Genomic DNA, 21,273 nt, shown 5'->3' on the forward strand with positions numbered 1-21,273 from the left:
TTAATCTTTTTGTTGAGAGGAGGTCTCACTGTATTGCCCAGGCTGGTCTCAAACTCCAGGGCTCAAGTGATTCTCCCATCTCGGTCTCCCAAAGTACCAAGCAACTTCTTAGTGGTGATTGGAAATGCAGGGGGCCTACATGCTGACTTTGCTGTAGGGAGCGGCACCTTGCATCTGACTGACCTGGGTCTTACCTCTTGTCATCAAACCCCCTCTAAGAGAGTTTTTCCAGAAGTTCAAATTTCATTGGGAATTGCAGGGGACCACACACGTATCTCTTGAGAAAATGATCAAGAGTGAGAAAGTGCAGTTAAATCAGGTCTGGTTTGCCCAGGTTGCTGCTCTTGATGAGGTGGTGCTTCATTCCATCTGCAGGAATCATGGGAAAAGGATCAAGGAGAGGAAACAGGGCCATAAACTCTCAAGTCTAATTAAATGTGACTAGATTATTTAATATGAAGTGACAACATGATACATTTTTAAAACAATGTCAAAGAATTATAAAATGAAAAGTATAAAGTCTCCTCTGCCCCAATTTCAGTCTCACTCACCAGGGCTAACAATTGTTAACAGTATCCTGAGACATCCTTTTAGAAATTGTGAATGCATAAATATGGATACATACACATAAAAGCGTGTGTGTCTGTGTGTGTGTGTGTAAGCACAAAACCGGTACAGGTACCAACGTTCCTGTGCCAATCAACAGTACATGTCCCACGTTCTCCTAACGATACCATTTATTTATTTATTTATTTATTTATTTATTTATTTATTTAGAGACAGGGTCTCCCTTAGTCTGTTGGGCTGGAGTGCTGTGGCACAATCATGGCAGCTTCCACCTCCTGGGCTCAAGTGATCCCTCAAGTGATGCTCCCACCTCAGCCTCCCGAGTAGTTGGGACAACAGGTGCGTGCCATGACGCCCACCTAATTTAAACTTTTGTTTGTTTGTTTGTTTTTGTTTTTTGTAGAGACAAAGTCTCCCTATGTTGCCCAGGCTGGTCTCAAACTCTTGGGCTCAAGTGATCCACCTGTCTTCGCTTCTCAAAGTGCTGGCATTACTGGAGTGACCCACCTCTGCCCAGCCTCTAAGGATACCTCTTGGAGGTCATTTATGCCAATTCTAGTAGATGCACCTTTCTCTCTGCCGCTGTTTCTCTCCACTGTATTTTATCAGCCACTCTCCTAATGAAGGACAGGTAGGTTGTTCCCAATTGTTTTTCGTACAAGTGAAGTTGCAGTGTTTGCACGGGTTTGACTGGAAGTCAGTCAGCGGCGGTTCAGCGCAAAGGCTCAGGACTTCAACAGGCTTATTCAAGTCCGAGTTCTCCAACTCACCGCTGTGTGTATACCTGGGCAAATTAAGGTGGTAAGATCTACTTCATAGGGTCCTTGACAGAATATAATTGCGATTATTCTCACAACTGACTCATTGAAACCCTAGGCAAATCAATTCCCTCATCACTAAATCCGGGAATAATAATAGATCCAGGATGCTCTGGGGACTGCATGAACTAATTCATTTAAATAGCGCAGTCCACTGCCTGCTACATAGTGAGCCCTTAATAATTATCCGCTTTAATATTAAAATTGGCAATCTTTGCGCACTTACGGGAGCGCAGCTGCAGGAGGTTTTCCTAGAGTGGAATTCCTGCCTTAACCCCGTGCTCCCCGGGCCCCAACTGTGTGGCACGAGGCCACCCAGAGGTGACACGGTGACCGCCGCCCATCCCGCGCCGCCGCCCAGGACCCTGCGGAGGCCGGACACACGTGGGTGCACGCGGCCGAGCGCAGGGCGGTGCGGGGTCCGGCCGGCGCAGAGGCGCGAGGGGCGCCACAGACGCAAGGCAAAGGACCCAGTTGGCTGCTCAGCTGCGCTCCCCGCCCCTCCCTCCTTCCAGTCTGCCCCGTCTCCCCTCCCTCCAGCTTCCGCGTCGGAACCGGAGCCGGAGCCGGAGTGGCGGAGGCGCAGGCAGCGCTCGCTGGGCGCCGGCAGCAGCCACAGCAGCCTGGCGCGTGGCGGCGGCGGCGGCGGCGGCGACAGCGGCTGGCGGGCTGGCGCCAGGGGCTGGGCCGGGAACCGTGCGGACGAGGGCGCTGCGGCGGTGGCGGCGGCCGCTTACGCGGGCGCGCACGGCGGCCCCCCGGGCCCGGACTAACGGCGGCGGCGGGTGGGCCAGCGGGGCTGGCGTCTGGCGAGCTGCAGAGAGCAGGTGAGTCCGGCATGCCCGGTTGCTGGCGCCGGCCGGGCCACAGGGATGAGCCACCTGCAGAGGCAAACTTTACGCACTCGCTTTATGGCTCCTCAGCCCCAAAGTTTGTTTGCAGGGAAATGCACCCGACGGGTCAAGGAAAAAAAGATGCTTCTCTCAGCTGACTTGGTTCGGGAAAATTATTTTTCCCATTCTGGGGCGAGGATTGGTTTCGGGTTGGGAAGGCTGCATTCCCCAGCGGGAGCGCGGAAAATTGAGTGGTGGGTCCCTCGGGCTTACTCTTTGCGCGGTGGATTTGACCAGTGAAAGTTGGGGGAAAAAAGTTGTGACTCGTAGGGATGCTGAGGAACAATTCCAGGTGCGTGATGCAGGATGTGGGAATGTGATACCTTTTTGCCGGAACCACCCCCCAGGCCCAGATTCCCAGGTCTGAGAAAGCTAGGGTGGAGGATTCTTTCATTAGCGATCAAGTTTTCTAAGCTGCATTTTCTTTCTACTCACAGATCAGCAGCTTGGGACAGAATTCCCCGTCGCGTTTATTTGCCAGGTTTACCCTGATGCGCTGTAGTCCAGGTTTCCTGAACTCGGACCCTGGTTTCAGCTGTTTCTGTGTTCTCTGAGGAGCCCTGCAAAGCTAACCAAGCAGGTAACAGAATACCAGAAAGAGAAAACCAGGAAGTGCCAACCGGGCACCCGAGTCATAGCACCATCAGGAATTTTTTTTTTTTTTTTTGGTCGCGTGAAATGAACGAACAGCTTCTGGGCTCTGGTTGTGCAAAGCTCCGTACAGCTCTCCAATCCGTATGTCCTTCCCTGTATTGCATTTCCTTATTGATTTACAGCAAGGAGATGTGCCCAGAGGAATTATTTAATAACAAATGGTGCCCGCTATGGTAAGGACAGCAAACCTCCTTTCAGAGGCAAAGAAAGGGGAACAGAGCTCTGGGAAAGGGGTAGCCAGTCTGTTCACCTCAACCCAAGATGCGGGGAAACAGAGCTAGAAAAAGCAACAGACAAGGAGGGAGTGATGTGCAGGAGGGAGGTCAGAAACCCCAGCTCATATGGTGAGTAGGTAAATCCAGAAATAATTTAAAAATGATTAAGCAAGAATAACTAAAAAAAAAAAAAAAAAAAAAAAAGTAGGAAGACTGTACGTGCTGTGGTTTCTGTCTACCCCCACAGAGATGAATATCACACTAGCTGAAAAAGAATCCTGATCTGTAAATAGATTAAAAACAGGAATTAATCAGAACAATGAGTCAGAGCCCTTCAGAGATTGAAAGGAGGAGTAATTGCTTTTGAAAGAGCTTATATCTCAATATCAAGTCAAATGTGTTAATTTTGCTTTGCTAGATGTGTTTACTAACAGTAACCTGACTTTGGCTGCAGTAACCTGGCATCTTGGTTCATGGTTTTAACCATTTGTGGGTCATGGGACTAGGGAGGAATTTGCCTGCAGGTTAAGATTCATACCAATTTGTGCAACATTTGTAAGATGCCTAATACGTGCATGTCATTGGTTGCAGTGGGACAGGTTCTTGTGAATGTTCATTAAAGAAATCTGATCGGGTTCAGCCTCACTAAATGGAAGGATGCTTGCTTGCAAATAGTAAAGAGTGGGGTCAGGAATTATTGATCTTTGAATGCTTGCTTGAAATTAGTTGAGAGTCAACATGTGATTTGAGGACCCCCAAAATGATCAGTGCCCACCAGGGAAATATAGCAAATTGCTGTACATTTTTATAAGATGAATAGTAAGGCTGAATGCATGCAAGTGGCCCTTCTGTCTAAAAGTAGGATAGCCGAGACACCGAGTGGCTAATTGATATGTAGGTAATAGATTCAGGCTGTGGCTGCCACAGACAATAACATTCAGCCTCATGTCCTCCTCACTGTCTGGATGTCATTAATGTCAGCCCGAAGACATGAAGGTGTTAAGTTCATTTCTCCAGGAGAACTCTAACTTTTAAATATCCTTCACAACACAACCAGATAGCCCAAGTGTACCTTAAAATGGCAACAAAGCATTTAATAGGAGCAAAGTGCTGAGCAGTTTCAAGTAGAGCAAAGATTAGCTGTGGACAACGAGCTGTAGCCTTTCCTTTGCTGATTTATGTTCAGTTTTATCACTGTCACATTTCATATATGCCTAGTTATTACAAACTAATAGCCTCTTTGCTCTGCTTGCAAAATATGCATCTTTCTCTTTTACAAGTTCCTAACTCCTTCTCACGTATTCAGTACACATCTTCCAGCTTTGTTTTTACTGCATAATTTAAGTGTCCAACTTGAAGTTCTCATTAACTCTTAATATGGTTCATGCTGAAATAGTATATAGATATAATTGCCCCTTGTAAACTGCCAGATATGTGTATCACTATATTGTGGCAATGCTACAAAACAGAGAAGCTTTGACTGGTTTCCAATCACCATTTAGTAAGTTGTTAGCGGTAAAAATTATATTAATTTTATGTAGTGGAATATATTCAGATGGCAGGAGGATTTATTGATGCTGTGCATGCTTGCCTACTGTCTCTGATTTAGTTGTCACCACCAGTCTGCCTTTAAGCCTTCTTACTTTAGCAAAGTACTTTGTCTCTATGAAGGTGAGCATCTTTAAGGTGCTCACTTGTAGTTTTTAACATGCACACATGCATATGCATATAATTTTAACATGCATGCATAATTAATCACTTAATGCTGGTGGACTATTTCCTTTCTTATGCTTGATAAAAGTGCAATGGAGTATATCATTGTTGCAAAGATGGTTGGCAAGAGAATATGGGGCCATGGAACAGTTTAAGATAGAACATTTCTTTGAAATTGAGGGGTGACAGATCTCAGTCTCATATCCACTTTGTATAAACATTTCAGAAATGGTTCAAGTGTTGTAAATGGTTTTTGTCTTATAGTCTCCCCTGCACTCTTCTCTTAAACACAGTGGGACATTTCTTTGGAAAATTTGCTGCAGGAGAAATGCAGTCCCTGGTTGAAACTTTGTATGCCAAGTTTCAATCCATAGTACATTTTTATTTTCCCCCTTTTATGTACATGTTATAAACAAGAAATAAGGGTTTGTAATAGAAGTGCTGGCAGAACTTTATAGCATTTCAAACAGCTTTGCTACTTGGAATGTAAATATTTGTAGAATCTTTACTGCGCAAGAACCTGCCTTGCAAAGAATGAGGAAAAATGACTATTTTATTAAGTAGGATAAAATAATTCAGTGAGTTTGCATATTTCTTGTTGCAGACATATTGGCATTTGAAGAAATAGATTATCTATGTTATAGTGATTCCATAGCACTCTCTTAGGTGCCTTTATAACTCAGCTTGTAAATTTTCTATGTTCTAAAGCAAGAGAACAATTTTGTCCCATTTGTTTTTTATGTCCCTTGACTTTGATTACCTTTCAGATGTTAAGATATGAGATCCATATTTCAAAACCGCTTGATTATATTACTAACAAATGAAGCTGTCAGTATACTGTTTTAATCGGGTAAATAATTCTTGACACCATCACAATACTTCAAGTACTTTTATTTTGGGGAACTAGTACAACTCAGACCTTATGTGTCCTTTTAGTTCTAACCCTGAAATATTTCTCACATTCGCCCACTTTCCTCCATGTTCACCCACATCCTCCTTGTCCAAGTCCCCATCTTCTCTCCTGGGATAGCTACATTGGCTTCCTTGGCTCCTTTCATACTTCTTCCCCCAAATCATCCTGCATAGCAGCCAAGACAGTTTTTTTTTTTTTTTTTTTAAATGTAAGTTAAATTAGTCCTCAACTACTCAGAATGCTTAAATGGCTTTCCATTGCACTCAGAATAAAATCCAAACTATTAAATATTACCTGCAAGGCTGCGTAGGATTTAAACACTTCTGTCTCTTCGACAATTCCTAGCAAGCTTTTTGGAACAAGAGTTTCTTAGGCCCTTTTTCATTTCTGAAGATTTGTTGAGCTCTTTCCTATCTTAGGGATTATTCTGTTCTTTTGCTGAGTAACCCTGTACAGCTCTAACCCCCTAAACACGCATACACACACATGTGCACACACACACAAACTCACAGGGTTGACTTTTTTTTTTTTTTCTTTTCGACAGGGTCTCACTCTGTCACCCAGGCTGGAGTGCAGTGGTGTGATCATGGTTCACTGGAACCTTGACCTCCCGGTCTCGAGTGATTCTCCCACCTCAGCCTCCTAAGTAGCTGGGACTACAAGGCACACACCACCATGCCCTGGCTAATTCTTGGATTTTTTGTAGAGATGGGAATTCCCCATGTTGCCAAAGCTGATCTTGAACTCCTAGACTCAAATGATCTGCCCACCTCAACCTCGCAAAGTGCTGAGATTACAGGTATGAGCCACTGAGTTGGCCCACATAGAGTTTTTGACTGCTACTCATCCCTTAGGCCACAGTGTAAATATCATTTGCTTAGAGAGAGCTCTCTGATTTCTATCCTCCCCTGAATGAGGGCACCTCTGATAGGCTCTTTATGTTCATTTCCTTGGTAGTACTTAGTATAACTTGGAACTGTACATTTCCTTACCTGATTGTATGTTTATATTCTGTAATTACCTTGTAAGCAGTTACCACATCTATTTTACGCACTATTACAAAGCAGCTTCTGTCAAAGTATCTGGCTCACTGTGGAGTTTGATAAACCTATGAGAACTAAGCTTGTTGGTTTGCTCAGTTTGCCATATGTAACCAAAGATCCTGTCAAGAAGGTACATATTCAGCAGAAGTCTGCAGCTGACTTTGACAGTATTCTTCCTGTTAATTGCCCATGATCTCGTACATCTCTTGGACAGCTGCTACTTCAAACCAAAGTTGTCCAAAATGGAATTATTTTTCCTCTCCATCTATTTCCTAAGAGCTTAGGTGGTCTGTTCTTTCTTTAGCTATCATTGTGGTCATCAGGGCATCTGGAGTCAGTAGTCTTTGTCACCATCTTCTCCCTTTGCTGTTGTAACCAGTCCACTGATTACAAATACAAGAATGTTCATTCAAGCAATGTGCCAGGCTGGGTTCTAAGTACTTCTTACCTAATGCAGGAGAGTAAGAAATGACTTTCTCTTCACTCTCTTTCTTGTTCCAATCTATCTGACGTGCAGTGCTATATTAATCCATGAGGCTGACCCCTTAGGTCATTGGACACCCACTGCATAGAGAAAAATATACTACTGATGCAGCCTGTCTATATGTGACTTCTCCCTAATTTTCCCCTGATACTTAACACTGCAACTATAATGTATGGGTCTTCTAAAACTTCCTTGAAAACTCAACATGGCCCTTTTGGCTTCAGTGTTCTTGCATGTGCTTGGAACACCCATAAATTCCACCCCACTCTCCTTATTCCCGTGTTGACTCATTTCCACCCTCAATTCATTGTTGTTTCTTTCAGGAAATCTCTTTACTTCCAAGTCTACTATTTGTCAAGGTAATACCCAACCTAACCATTCCTCCAGGTAGCCTTGACTGTCCTCCTAGACTAGGTTTGACCTCTATGCTGTCTACAATCAACCATGTAAATTTTGTTTCTTCTTTAGGGGGTAAATGCATTAGAACTTAATTAATATTGTAAAATTGTTTAATATCTGCTTTTCCTGGTAGTCTGTTGATGGAGTAGCATGTAAATGTTAAGACTTTGGTGAATATTTCTGGAATGATCGAAAGTCTAATCTTTTTAATTGGCACGAAGTTCTGCTATGGTTATAGTGGGGCTTCTTTTTCTAGGGCTAAAATTTATTTTAGTGTATAATTTAAAGATTTTATTTTGCACAGTTTCTAAGTGACAAGTCATTAGTTGACAACAGGTGAACATCTTGATGTGATCTGAATTTAGAAAATTCTGTGATAAACGTATGCTCTAAAGGAAGCATAAGTCAAAGGTTGTAAGCACCGAGGACTGGTCCTTGAAGTAATGACCTTATTTTAGTGCAAGGAAGTGATGGGAAGTTCTCAAAATTCATTGTTTTATTAGAGCAAAACATTAGCATATGAAAGAAATAGCTAAATGACTGCATCACAACAAATCAAAAGCACATCTTCCTAAACCATAAATAATTACTTATAAATGGGGAAAATTTTGTAGGCATTAAACAGTCTCACCAGTCGTCCTTCAAAGAGGAAGCCCCTGTAGTAGAGCTGAGAATACTCTATTTCACTTGCACTGTTTCTCAACTTCTGCTGTTTCTGCAGAAACGTTAACTGGGGTTCTACTGAAATAATGGCGATACCTTAGCCCTTACAAGATTTTCTGAATCATCTCTGGGGTACGGCTTGCTAATCTGCATTTTTTAACTTTTTATTTTAAAGTAATTTGAAACTTACAGAGAGTTGTAAAAAATAGTACAAAGAGTTCTGTATAGTCTTCAGCCAGCTTCCCTGTATGGTAACATTGTATATCTCTGTGCTGCAATATCAGAACCAGGAAATTGACATTGGTACATTACTGTTAACTAGACTGCAGACCTTATTCAGTTGTCATCATTTTCTTAAACCTGATTTCACGAATATGTGTATAGCTCTACATGGTTTTATCCCATGTAAATGTTCATGTTTCTAGGATTTTAACTTAAAGAACAAATGTCCTGAGAGGTGACATTTCCATGTCAGCATACACTAATGTGATAATTTTGCAACTGTATTCTAGCATTGAAAAATTCCACTTCCATGAATCTTTTTCCATGCAAATATTTGTCTTGTTCTTAAATATCATGAAGTCCTTTACCTTGCAGATGCCTGTATCGAAATGGAAGTCTTGGGATTTTATAAGCCAGGACATGACATTTGGGTGGTTCTCTGTGTCTTTGGTTTGGGAATCTGTGTTGACTTCCCCATGCTACATTTGAAAAGTTCTGCAGATAGCAAATATGTTTGTTTATCATTGTGATCAGACTTGGATAGGATTTTGATGCCACCAGGGCAGGGCCCCAACTGAATGCTTCATGCAGGTTCTAACTCAATCACAGTTCATTTTATTTCTTGCATAGAAATAGTCACCCTTTAAAATAACTTAATGCATTGCAGAAGATGGTAATGACACTTTTCAGGCAATTAAAATCAACCCGAACAATATAGCTAGTGATCTAATCTGATGCCTGCTACTCACTTGGTCTGGCCGCCTCCCTGAATATAAAGTAGCTGAAAGTTGCTGATTACCAATTACTAATTCCGGTGAATATTCTGAAAGCTCTGGAATACAGATAAGGTATATTTGTACCAAAGTCGGCTGTATGTGACTGCACCTCCCTCACCCCTGTGCATTCCCGTCACCTAAGAAGCTTTCACATTTATATATACTAGGCAGGTTAAGTTTTCTCTTCTTACTAGGGCTTCTATTTATTTTAAATAAAACCAATCAAAAGCATTGTGCATGGGCTGTATGGTTTTGAAATGTGAGCCACGCAGGCCCAAATGTCTCCTTTTATTCATTGGAGTAAATAAAATTTTTTCTTCATATGTAATGTGGAGATATATGTGTTTCTATTTAGTGCTAATTTATTGGGCTGTTGTTTCATTAGTGTTAAGCAGCAGTTGCCCTATGAAATTAAGTCTGTAAACTTTAGTGGCAACATTAGTTTTTAAAAAGAACAAAAGGGTCTTAATATATTGGTTTTGTTATATTGTGAAACAAACCATGCAGTCTGTGAAGATGCTTACAAGTGGAAGGTGTATTTCCATATAATGGGACATTCTGGAATACAGTCAATATCCTTTTTAATCTGATAGTGCCATAATTGTCTGTTGCTTTAAATATTTCTGTGTTATGACTTGCTTGGAAAATATCTTTTGTCATTTTTCTAGAGTTAGGGCATTTTTCTGAGTCTTGACTTTTTATTATTCTATTTTTATAATACGATTATTTCTGTCATTCTTCTTCCTACCATAGTTTGACCTTCTAATAACCCCCCCCTCCCACTCACACATACATGCTTTCACATGTGTGCACATAAACACACACACACCCACCCACACAGACATACACACAAAATGCACAAGACGTAGATTAGGATAGGGGATAGAGTTAATCCCAAATCATAAAATTGTAAGGGATGAATTACAGACATCTTGTAAGCATTCAAGCAGAAGAGATTAAAATCAAATGATGGGGAGGCATTTTAGATTGTATATAGGATTAATATGCCCCTGTTTTTAAAGTTACTCAATCTTTTCCTCCTCTGCTTCTTCTTCCTCCATCTTTTTATCTGCCTCTCTGTATCTGTCTCCTTCCTCTTTTCCTTTTTTTAGTGTTCTTGTTTGGTTTTGGTTGCATTTATGAATGGACTCTTCTGTACTGACCCATAGTGGCTAAATGCTTTCAATGGTCTCTAGTGGAAAGCTTACATATGTTTATTCACACATTTTTTGTTGAGGGGAGAGGACAGGATGGGAATAGGGGATATAAAATGTCTTAAGTTTGCTATTTAGAGAAAAATAACTTCAGAAAAAGATAAAGACACACATCAGGCCTATAACAGACTGGCCACGAGATGGTGGCCACAATACCTTCCTTGGCAGTTTGCATAGTGGCTCACTCTGACCTTCAAGCAATGGAGTCCATTTCCCTTTCCCTTAAATCTGAGTTAGCCTATTGAATTTGAAAAATAAAGTATGGCTCAAGTGATGTTATTGTGAATTCTGCTCCTTAGCCTGGGAGTTTCTATTCTTGCACACTGAGTCTGCCCTGTGGAGAAGTCCGGGCAAGCCTCCTTGAGAAAAACAGGTCACATAGAGATAGCTAGTAGCCAATAGCTGGCCAGTAGCCAAAATTGGTAGTCAGTCATGTGAGTGAGGCCATCAGTCCCAATTAAGCTATCACATGGCTCATGTTACACGAGTGACTCCAGGCAAAACTACCAAACTAAATGCTTAGCTGAGCTTAGGCCAAATTCAAAATCATCAGAGAATAAATAATTTGTTTAAGCTATTTATTTTTGGGGGTGGTTTATGCAGCAATAATACACACAAACTTAAAAATATATATAATTTTAATTGAGAAATATATATTTATTGTATACAACGTGATGTCTTAAAATATGTATACGTTGTAGAATGAATAAATTGAGCTAATTAACATGTATTATATCGCATACTTATCATTTTTTGTGTGGTGAAAATGCTTAAAATCTATTCTCTTAGTGATTTTCAAGTATATAATACATTATTATTAATTATAATCACCATGTTGTATAATAGATCCCTTGAACTTATTCTTCTTATCTAACAGAAGTTCTGTATCCTTTGACCAACATCTCCCTAAACCTCCCTCCCCACCCCCTGGTAACCACCATTCTATTCTCTGCTTCTATGAGTTCAGCTTTTTTAGATTCCATATAAGTGAGGTCAAGTGGTATTTATGTTTATTTGTCTGGCTTATTTTACTTTACAGAATGTCCTTCCAATTCATCCATACTGTCACAATTGAAATAATTTCATTCCTTTTTGATGGCTGCATAATATTCCATTATGTGTATATACCACATTTTATTCATCAATTGTTGGACACTTAAATTCGTTGAATATCTTGGCTATTGTGAATAATGCTGTGATCAACATGGGAGTGCAGATATCTCTGACATACTGATTTCGTTTCCTTTGGATATATGCCCAGTAGTCCTATTGCTAGTTCCCATGGTAGTTATATTTTTAATTATTTGAGGACCCTCCATACTGATTTCTGTAGTGGTTACAGCAATTTACATTCCCTCTGTCAGTGTGCAAGGGTTCTCCACATCGTCATCAACATTTACCTTTTGTCTTTGTGATACTACCTGTTCTAATGAGTGTAAGGTGATAGCTCATTATGATTTTAATTTCTTGGATGATTGGTGAGGTTGAACACCTTTTCATATACCTGTTTGCTAATTCTGTGTATTCTTTTGATAAATGATTTTTTCTGATCTTTGCCTATTTTAAAATTAGGTTATTTGTTTTCTTGCTATTGAGTTGTTTGAGTTCCTTGTACATTCTGAATATTAACCTCTTACAGATGTATGGTTTGCAGATATTTTCTCTAGTTCATGGATCATCTCTTCTTCCTGTTGATTCTTTCCTTGGCTGTGCAGAAGCTTTTTAGATTGAATTGAGCTCATTTAATTGTTTTCACTTTTGTTGCCTGTGCTTTTGGGGTTATATCCAAAAACTCATTGCCTAGACCACTGTCATGGAACGTTTCCCCTGCGTTTCCTTCTAGTAGTTTTATGGTTTCAGGTCTTATGTTTAAGCCTTTAATTCATTTTGAGTTAATTTTTGTAAATGGTGTGAGATAAAGGTTTAATTTCATTCTTCTGCATAAATCTAGTTGTCCCAACACCATGTATTGAAGAGACTGTCCCTTCTTCATTATGTGTTCTTGGCAATTTCGTCAAAATCAGTTGACTGTAACTGCATGGATTTATTTCTTGACTCTCTGTTCTGTTCTGATGGGATATGCGGTCTGTTTTGATGCCAGCACCATGCTGTTTTGATTGCTGTGCTTTGCAGCATATTTTGAAGTTAGGTAGTGTGATGCCTCCAGCTTGTTCTTTTTGCTCAAGATTGCTTTGGTTATTGAGGGTCTTTTGTGATTCCATATAAATTTTAGGATTTTTTTTCTATTTCTGTGAGAAATGTCTTTGGAATTTTGATAGGACTTGCACTGAATCTGTAGATTGCTTTGGGTGATATGGACATTTTAATAATATTAATTCTTCCAGTCTGTAAACATAGACTATCTTTCCATTTATTTGTATCTTCTTCCATTTCAAACTCATTATTCTAAAAACAGTACTTAAAAAAAGTAAGTAACTGCTTAAAGATGTGAGATATCTTTTTTGTTGTTGTATAAATGTAACAGCTTTTGCTTTGATAACAATTCAAAACTCTCAGTGGCTCTAGCAAGCATTACTCATCTGCTTGCATGAGAGCCATGGGTCAGCTTTGGATTGGCATGGGTTTTCCATATTGTGCGTGGGCTATGTGGCTTATTCTTCTGGGATCCAGGTTGAAGGGACAGTTTTGTAGTGGATACTGTGGTGCCCAATCGAGGCCCACTATGTAAGGCCCACATATCTATCCACCATCTGACTGGAATATCAGCTGCCATGTAGCTGACATCTTCACTCCCAACTGGGAATTTCCTTTGCCTTAGGAGAACTGTGTCAGCTAATATTGTGCTTCCTCTGGGTAGTGGTCCATAATCAGTGACTGACTGTTGCAAAGGCACAAAGACTGGAGTTGCCTTAATTTGGACAACTCTGTACATGTAATTTATATACATGTGACTAAGAATATATTTTGTGTGTTTGAGATCAAGAGAGGTAGCCAAGAGGGGCCATCCCAGCCCTGAAACACCATGTAAGGATCAGCTGAGACCTTAGCTGCAAATACTTTAAGTTTTAGGGTCCTCCTCTGACTTTACAGTAGTTTCTTTCAAGAGCACTCCTCAATAAATACCTTCTTCACGTCAGATTTTGTCTTTAAGGAGCCCAAGTTAAGAATGATCCTTATCTGGGATATTTTCTTCACATTAGTGAGGGCAGAAACGCAAGAGACTTAGCTAGACCATGCAATTGCATTCAAAAGTTTGGTAACACTGGTCGTATGTCAAGTTTTCTCACATTTCATGGCCGGAAGTCACAGGACTAATTAAGGAAGGGGAGGTAAGCAAGTGCTTACAAACAGTAGTATAGTTTATGTATGTATTCTACCTCTCTTGACCTCATACACACAAAATATACTCTTAGTCACATGTACATAAATTACATCCAACACCTTTAACAAGAACTATGCCCCCAAAAGTTCTTATCTAATCATGTAATCTGGCTGGAAGTCTGAGATTTTATTATAGTCTCTATAGCGTATGGCAGAAGTGCAAAAAACTAAACCAAACCACTAAAGCTGAGAGTGAATAATGAATATTTGTGAACAAAAATACGGTTGACCCACATGAATTAGCTGTTACCACAATAATTCTATGTAGACACAATCCCCCCCTCCCAAATTTCAATAGTCTAAAATAACATATGTTTATATATCTCTCACTCTGTCACATTGACTAGGGTGGCTCTGCCAGACTAAGTTTTGTTTGTTTGTTTTGTTTTGTTTTGTTTTTTTTGAGCCCAGGTCTTGCTCTGTGGCCTGGGCTGGGGTACAGTGGTGCAATCATGGCTTACTGCAGCCTTGAACTCTTAGGCGCAAGGCTCAAGTGATCCTCGCACCTTAGCCTCCCAAGTAGCTGGGACTACAGCCGTGCACCATCATGCCTGGCTAATTTTTAATTTTTTGTAGAAACAGAGTCTCACTATGGGAAGTGAGACTATGGGAAACATAGTGAGACTCTACTTCCAGGCTGGTCTCAAACTCCAGGCCTGAAATGATCCTCTTGTCTCAAGCCTCCCAAAGTACTGGGATTATAGGCATGTGCCACCATGCCTGGCCTGTTCATATTTTTATGGGTCAGCTGGGAGTTGGCTTATCTAGGCTGGGCTGGTATGGGTTACTTTTCTTAATCTTCAGGACTGTTTGACTCTGTTTCCATATGTCTCATGGTGGAACTGATTCTGAAGGAGAAGCTCCCTGATGGAAATTATTCTCATGCCAATTGCAGGGATGCAAAGAGATAAGAGACAAACACACAAGGTCTTTTAAGATCTTGTATTTTTTACTGGACTATTACCACTTCTGCCTCATACTGTTGGCCATAACAAAAAAAAAACATGGCCAAACCCAAGTCAAGGGTGGGAAATTAGCCTCTGCCTCTTTAGTGGGAGGAACTGCAGAGTCACATGACCAAAGGCATAAATAAAAAAATGGGTGAAGAATTTGGGCCAATAATGCAATCTGTCATACCACCAAACCTCATATCCATTAAGCATTGTAAATGTCCTCTAGTTTTTAGTTGCCTTTCAAATTAGAAACAGGAAATGTAAACTGCCACTTTATTGCCTATGAATGAATTATAGCTCTAATTACTGCCTAAGTGAAGGAGCCCTTTGTGAGACCCAATAACACACGGAGTTGGGAATATAATGAAATTCTCCAAGAGTGTACTGTTCAATTAAAAGATCTCAGATATGTATTTGGAAATGTAGTGAAGAGTATCAGTTAGTTTTGTCCAGTAGTAATCTGTATGCTTCTTATTCCATGTAATCTCTGTCTGCCACTTGATAGTTTCTTACCTTGGGCAAATTAACTGCCTTCTCTAGGTCTCAGTTTCTTCACCTGTAAAGTTGGAATAATGGTTTCTACTGTATAAATCTATTGTAAGGAATCCATAAGATAAGGCGAGGCCCTTAGCAAAACTCATTAGATGCTACCTATTGAGCTTTGCAGTTAGGTTACTGTTGTTGTCTTTATTATTCACTACTTGTGACTTACATATATATAAATATATGACATACATATATTGTATATATAAATATATGACATACATATATTGTATATATAAATATATGACATACATATATTGTATATATAAATATATGACATACATATATTGTATATATAAATATATATGATATACATATATTTATATATGCAACACTAACCTAGTAAGAGATATGCTGTATGCTAAAAGAACAGAGAGTTGGGAAGAATTAAAGGAAACTGAGGTAGAACGATCAAGGAAGGCTTCATATGAATGTAGGATTGATGACTCCTCCAGATTTGAAGAGTTGGAAGTCGAAGTACAGAATTTCTGGTTGAAAAAATATGGCCTGGCATGCTCTTAAACCACAGATCACTTCCATGGTTGGAGTTGAGAGTGTGTTTTAGCAGCTACTTGGTGAATTTTAGTTGCTATAATGAAAGGCCGGGATTTGGGTAGTGTTGACTACTCGAATGTTATTAGAATGTGAAGGTAAATCTGAGGTCATGGCCTGTTTTGAATCTAAAGTAATAGACTGCACAATGGGGGGATGGATCTGGGTGAATGATCTCTGTAGACAGCTTTTAACTTTCATTCAAAAAATCTTATAAAGCACGTCTTAAAATGCATTTTACCAGTGAGACTAAAAAGATTCATAGAGTGCCTCAGGTCAAATAACAGGTTAATGACCTAACCAGAAATGAAACCCATATTTCCCATGTCCAGAAGTAGTGCATTTTTCATTCTAGAACAGCTTCCACTTAGAAGAGAAATTTATGTAACTGTAAATAGGAACTATTGCTTTCTCCTCTGTAGTGATTGTGAGTGAACTTTTCTACTGATCTCAGACCCCAAGTTGGTCCCACTTTTCTCTACATTTATAGGATTTCATCTATAGGGCTGAAATTGAGTTTACTTTTCAGGACCTCTTTCAACTCCCCTATTCACCTTAAACCTTTTTCTTCCTTTCTTCCCAAGGCCGTCCCTCTTTCTCTGCTCTTTAGGTCAGAGAGCCCTTGATTGTCCCACTCTTCTTATCCCACATATGATTAATTCATTTTTCCCCCTCTTTTTTCTCTCTCACTTGTAAAGAGAGAAACATGGAGATAAATAAAAAACTGTCATCAATCAACTGTGCTTTCCTTTTCATTGCCCTGCATTTATGCCTGGAATCCTCTTAATGGTTTTCTTTACTTCTGTCAAGATCATACCCATCCTTTTTAAGGTTCAACATAATGTTCTCTCTTCATGTCTCTTTAGTCCCATCAGCATTACGTAAAGATCTAGACCTGTCTATCCAATTGTTGGCCTTATTGCTATTGAGAAATCATTGGGAATCATTACTTCCCTCTGGGAGAGGGTACATTTTCTCTGCCCCATTGATGTTGGAAGGCTTGGTCAGGTGACTTGCCTTGACTGATGCAATATGAACATTTCACATTCAGTTAATCATTTCCCACAGAGGCTTTGGTGGCCTGTACATGGTTTCTTGTATCCTATTACTACCTGTGAGTATTACCTATCACTGCCTGAGCTCTGCCTCCTGTCAGGTCAGTGACAGCTTTAGATCCTCATAGGAGTGCAAACCCTTTTGTGAATTGTGTATGTGAGGGATCTACATGTGGCATGCTCCTTATGAGAATCTAATGCCTGATGATCTGAGTTGGAGTAGTTTCATCCCCAAACTATCCCTGGCCCCCACCTGGTTCATGGAAAAATAGTCTTTCATGAAACTGGTCCCTGGTGCCAAAAAGGTTGGGGAGTGTTGACATGGGTCATTCTTACTCATCTACCAAGTTTCAGATTAAATGACACTTTCTTGAACAGATGACAGTGTTTTGCTCTGCTTTTCTTTATCACTCATTACTCTTATTTCTTGTCTGTTTTCCAAACTGAGCAGTATGAAAGCAGGAAATTTGTATTTCTTGGCTACCCCTGTATCCCAGTGCCTGGCATAGAGTAGGTTCCCTGAATTACTGAACAATTTAGATAAAATCCATAAATAACCTAGAAACCACTCATAATCTTTCCCTGCTTGAATTCTTGTAACCATTTATATAGTTCAGATTTTTAGCATCACTCAATGTGGATTAAATTATGTGTTAAGTGTTATGCTAACCACATCATTCAATCCTTACAACAAATTAGCAGTGTAGCTACCTTTTTTATGATGCTTTTCATATTGCTTCAACATAGTTATTTCTAGATTTTAAAAATATCTCTACATCTAAATGTTAACTCTTTGTTATGATAGCAATTATTATACTGTATTATATTTGTCTTTTACGTGCCTGTATACCTGTCTAAACTGTGAAATTTCTCTGAGTGCTGGTCACCTGTGCCAAGCATACTACCTGGATCTTACTAGACAATTCATACATATTTGATGACTAAATAATCATATTTAAGCTCACGTTAAATGGTTGATATTACTAGAATTAATTTTATCTTAGTGCCTTATATGTAGTAGATGTTTCAGGAAGTATTTTTCATTGATTTTTTAAATAGAATTAGTATGAATTGTTTACTATATTAAAGGACACAGTAACTTTCAGTATAACTTAAAATCACATTATATTGAATTTTACTGTAAATTTATTGGTTATCTATGGCTTGGGCCAGGGAAGTCAAGACTGCAGTGAGCTGCGATCATGCCACTGCACTCAGCCTGGACCACAGAGTGAAACCCTGTCACAAAAAAATAAAAATAATAAAAAAAAATTACTTTATTACTACAATTCTCTGTGGATTTGGAGTTTGAACAATGTTCTTCAAAGACATCTCATCTTTGATCCATGTGGTGTTGGTTGCTATAGCTTAACTGGGGCTGGAGAATCCAAGATGTCTTCACTTACAAGATTGGTGCCTCATGTGGGGCAACCGAAATGGCTGGGATCTTGATGGCTTGCTGTTTCTCACTTATCATCATCTAGCTTTCCAGGTTTGCTTTCTTTTCTCTTACATTCCAAGAGGGGGAAAATAGAAGCTAGAAAATCTCTTTAAGGTCTAAGTCTGGGACTGGCAGAGCATCACCTCTCCTACTTTCTGTTGGTTAAAGCATGTCATAAGGCAAGTCTGCAATCAAGAGTAGGAGAAACAGACTGTACTCTTGCTGGGGAGGAGCAACATGATGTACATCATTAAAAGGAATTGTAGACTATCATCTTTATAATCTTCCACTCTAAGGAACTACTTGAGCCCACATATTTTCTGTGTTTTACTCTAGAAGCTTCCAAGATACACTTAATTGATGTGGGTAGTAGAAAGTTTTACATCTGAAGTCTGTTGATTTATTGAAAGTGAACATGACTTGTAAAATTTGAAGAAATTTTTTAAGCTCCTAACTGACTTTTCCTATTTCCTTCATCGTTACCACATTTATTTTTAGTATTGCTAGAGTTATCTAATTTTTATGATTAAGAACAATAAACAGAAATTTATCTTGATGAGTGAATTAGAAGTGTTACCTGCAAAGATGGCTTTTAACGTTGTAAGCTTGTTTTAAATATGTTGTGATGATGTTTGATCAGCTTTAAAATTTCCACATGCAAAGTATAAATCCCTGAAGAAGAAACTCCCCATTCCACAGTAATGCAAGTTAGCAAGAAGTTTTCTTTCTATATGAGTGGTGCTCTAACTTCATCTGTTTTTAAAAATAAATGTACTGATCAATATCATGAATAATTAAGTGAAAGGAGTTGTGGGATTTGGGGCTGTTTTCTTTTTAGTAATTGTAAATTCCATTTCACAAAGCCACAGCTCAGTAGCTAGAAGGAACTATGTCTGGGTTACTCTTTATTCATTAAAAAAATCTGCCTGATAACATGTAGTTCTAGAAAGATTTTTGCTTAGTGAAGATCTTTGAGTGTAGAGAGTTTTTACATGTATTAAATCATGTGAAGAGGTTTATATAGCTAATGAAAACATTATTCTAAGGATAGTGATAAACTCTTTCTGAAATAGTTATAAAATATGATTTTCTGTTTTAGAACTAAAGCGAATATGAGTCTGATTTAGAGAAGCTTGTGTACAAACAATATGCATTGACAAATTTTTAAATGTCAGACCTGTGAACTGATGGGTAGAGACTGGAGTTTCCCTCCCACCTCTTATTAGGTTGTAACCTTAGAATTTTATGTAAATGGAATGGATGGAGTATTTAAATTGCCTACTTCTGCCAGTGTCATTAGGAAGATGGGAGGGATCCAATTGAATTTCAGGGCAACATTGGTCATACTTCACTGGAAGGTAAAGGGATTGCTCCCAGGTCATTTGCTGTCCTTATGGCACGTAATTATGGCATGTTGAAGATGTTGGATCTCTGCCTCTTAAATAGTAATATCTTCTAATGATGGAATTATACCATTTCCAGATTGAAGAACCCATGGCGGTCAAGTCCACTGCACATTTTTGTTTTATATTCATTGATTTGTTCAGGGAAGAGGCCCACTGATTTCAATTTTGATACTGTATTTTGAGATGTTTTTTGGTATGCACTGTTTAATCCTTTTTTGAAATAAGAAATACAGTTTTGGATATCTAACCCCAGTACTATGTGTTTAATAGTGCTAGATTCTGGTGGAATTGTCCACTAGCAAGCAACTCTAGAACCTAACAAGGCGACACAGACTGCGGTAGGAAATGCACAACAGACTCAATGCTTACAATCTATTCAGAGTTGCCTGCCTTTCTCAGCACATCCCCATCTGTTACTGGGTATGTAGCTAGGAGAATAAAATGTTTTGTTTGGAGTTTTGTCTCTTCTCTTCCATGCTTCTTACATATTTGATCCCCTCTGTGGCCTCCATTCAAAGTCTTATATTTTTTCTCCACCTCCATAGAATGAATTATCTGCCACTCTGTTCCAAGTTATTCCATTCTAGTGTGGCCCAGAGGTGGCAGAGTATTAGGAGAAGAGATATATATTTGATATTTATTTTCTATTAGCATTTCCAAGTCAGTGAGACATTTCTCACAAAGTGGGCTTCCTCTTAGCAGATGCTAAAATAATAAAAGCAGTAGCTAGTATTTATCCCGTTGGTCCCAATCAAGAAACAGACCTGTGCACAATTTCACCCTCCTAACTGTGTGGCCTTTGGAAAGTTAAACTTAACTAAGCTTCAGTTTCCTCATCTGTATAATCAACCTGTCATAACTCTTGTGAAATTAAAAATAACAGTTTCTGGTACAGAGGTACTCGATCATTGATAGTTGTAATTATTCTACTCAAACAGGAATAGTGTATTCTTCATATTAATAAAAATCATTTCCCTCCATGTGAGCACATAGATATTATAGCACCATTAGGAATTCTGGACTAGTTATGTTACATTTTTATATTTTTGGAAATATGAAGTCACACAGAGTTGTCTTCTATCAACCCTCTATGACTGTCCATTGTTCTTTGATGTTTATAAGGAAATCACCTTTGTACCAGAAGCTGTTATGAAACAATAGAGAAAATAGAGTTTATATTCTTTCAACCACTTACATGCCTGGAAATTTTAGAGAGAGATGATTCAGGAGGCTCTGAGATGAAACTGTCACAAAGCTAATGTATTATGTATGTCAAACCACAAAAAAGTCATTAATTAGCCACAATGCATTATAGACTCCTTGTCATAAATTGTTCTAAAGTGAAAACAAATTTGCCAAGCTATAAAACTCTCAGTTAATTTGCTAGTCAGCATTGGTGTGACATTT

General features: G+C 39.3%; 1 protein-coding gene across 3 annotated transcripts in view; it reads left to right on the forward strand.

The window, feature by feature from the left end:
* Positions 1-2,104: 2,104 nt before the first annotated feature.
* CNTN3 (contactin 3) overlaps positions 2,105-21,273 on the forward strand; it is a 336,826-nt gene continuing 317,657 nt past the window's right edge. For 2 of the 3 annotated variants that reach the window (XM_007985007.3, XM_007985008.3), the window contains exon 1: positions 2,105-2,212. The gene's annotated coding sequence lies outside the window, so the exon portion shown is untranslated. Of the gene's footprint in view, positions 2,213-2,715; positions 2,859-21,273 lie in introns of all 3 variants that reach the window. The other variant, XM_073009925.1, reaches the window with a different exon arrangement.

Source organism: Chlorocebus sabaeus, chromosome 22 (assembly GCF_047675955.1).
Source record: "Chlorocebus sabaeus isolate Y175 chromosome 22, mChlSab1.0.hap1, whole genome shotgun sequence".
Lineage (NCBI taxonomy): Eukaryota > Metazoa > Chordata > Mammalia > Primates > Cercopithecidae > Chlorocebus > Chlorocebus sabaeus.